Below are 2,547 nucleotides of genomic sequence, written 5' to 3'. Positions count from 1 at the left end.
CTGAAATGAGAAGAAAAAAATTACAGCAAATCTATTCAAGAAAAGTCAGATCTGATTAAGAATCATCACCATCCAAAACCTAACAAACAGGTGTCAAGTACAACTATAGGAAAATGGGGAATTACACAGTCTGCAAACCACCAAATAAGGAGCCTAATCTTAAGTTTGTATAAAACCCCTTTATCTGCAAAACATTTAACAAATAAACTTAGAAAATCATGAAGCTCATAGAATAGAATCTGATGAAAATGAAACAGATTTTTTAGTAAGAGCTAAACAAACCACTGGGGAAGAATTTCAAAAGTCTTGGATAACAAACAGCATCTAATAACAACAAGAACGCAACTTAAACATTTTATTTTTTAAAAAGTGTATAAATTTATGAGAATGGCTGTAAAGCCCAAACAATCCGTCAAATCTTGAGAGACTTGGCAGTGAAACAACATGGAAACAGGGATAAACGGAAAAAAATAAGAAGGGTTGTACTACACCTGGTTTCAAACTATCAGAGCAAAAATAGGGTGAACAAATAATAATTTTTTTAAAACAATTCAATAAATAAATATGTTTCTTAAGTTTCCAGTCCTGCAGCTTCCTTGCAGCTGTGTTCCTCGATAAATTCTATGCAGCAATGATAAATAAGTATGTCAAGAAGGATGACTACCTTTTTATAGCATTTTCTTTTGTCTGGAACAGAAACTTTTTAATTTAAAGGTCACTTTGCTTTAAACAACTTTCAAACCCTTTTTATTTTCCATATCGACCTTTTCAGTGTACTCTTCTCCCTGCATTCGATTTCCGAATAGTCAAAGTCAACAATGTGACCCAGATAACTTGACAAAAACATACCAAAAGACATAAACATCAGGCACTTTGCATTTTTTTATTTTAAAAAAAATTTTTTAATCTTTGATCATTGGTTGTAAGGCAACTGTATCTAAAATCCTATAAGATATTCAAAAATAAAGGAAATGATTTTTTAACATAAAACAGCAAGAACGCAGTACAGTCCTCATGAAAGCCTGAGGTTCAACACACACACACACACTCACATACACACACACACATACACACAAAATGCATGCAACAGGAGCACCCAGAGATCAGGTATAGCATGTTCACATCAAAAGTTTAATAAATGAGAGAAAGGACGTAATTGGCATAAAAATTTTGCTATCATGGCTTGCCCGATTTCGATTACTCTGCAGGTAAAAATGCATTGCAGACCAGCCTGCAATGAGTGATAGTGGGATAATTTCAACTACAGGAAACGCAGATTATGGAAAGTTCCTATAACATTAACATACACTACAGAGAGAATTACCTTTAATATCTGGAACTTAAACGAGACAATGCAAAGACAGAAAATCGGTAATCCTACACTATTGCACTTTTTTACTGATGAAGTTGATAACATTGGAGGAGCAAGTATGGAACAGTCAGAAAGTACCAATTTCCATAAAAATACAGAAAATACATCAATACAGACAACCCACATTTTGAATATAATTTCTCGCATGAACGCACTTGATGGCCCTTATATTGTCAGTCAGTTCTTCAAAACTTTTTGTGTAAACGTGCTGTTTAACCGTTAGAACAAAATACAACCAAAACATACAATATAATAACAAGAAACACAACACGACTAGGATTAGGTCTAAGACTACTAAATATTATAAGGTCAAAATTCTTAGCGTTCCACTGGCTTTACAAGACACTATGATTATACATGATGACATGTTACAATGCCAGGAAATTACAGTCAGAAAAATAAAATAAGTAACTGAGCCACAAAGTAGGCCTATGTCAGCAAAATCGAGGACGGTTGTGCTTGTGAATAAAATGTTGTACCCAGACAGGGATGGGGAAGGCCCAAGGGAAGATAGCGGCTGAGTTTTCAGTGAACTAACCCAGATCAGAGAGAGTAAGGGAGGGCAGAATTTCCTTCTAGTAACCGTGATGATAGATCAGATTGATTGAGCTTTTAATCAACGTCTCACTTCTAGAGAAACCACCCATTCCACGCAGACAAGTGACAATTTCAATTAAAATCTGTCCATATTAGACTACTCTTCTGTCACGCTCTGAAAACTTATGATCTCTGTTCAGTTAGACTTCCTCCAATGGACCATTATTAACTCTTGTCCTGCGTCTTGCGCAGAGAAGCGAATCTTATCAGTAACCTACTATTACGTCGGACATTCCCGGCGAGCCGGCGGGGTCAGCCAACCTAGGTCATTCAGTGTGTACTGTTGATGTACAGTAGAGTTGGGTAGGGCTCGCTAAATCAGTAGTTACAAACTACTCGCTGGCACTATCCGCCGGACGGGTAACGAGCCGTCCGCTTGTGAAGAGTAGTTCGCTACACATCTGACAGAGACAACACTCAGTTCATTTAGCGAGCGGACAGAGAGAACCCATGCATTCAAGCGGGCGGACAGACGGGGAGACTCCTTCCATTGCATACTACTTACACCAACCCCTAAAAAAAAAACCCTCCTGCCCCAAATTGTAGCTAGGCGTTCATGGCGGAAATTCCTTTACCCT

The sequence above is a fragment of the Aplysia californica genome, unplaced genomic scaffold, assembly GCF_000002075.1.
Source record: "Aplysia californica isolate F4 #8 unplaced genomic scaffold, AplCal3.0 scaffold00547, whole genome shotgun sequence".
Lineage (NCBI taxonomy): Eukaryota > Metazoa > Mollusca > Gastropoda > Aplysiida > Aplysiidae > Aplysia > Aplysia californica.
This window is presented reverse-complemented; position numbering follows the sequence as displayed.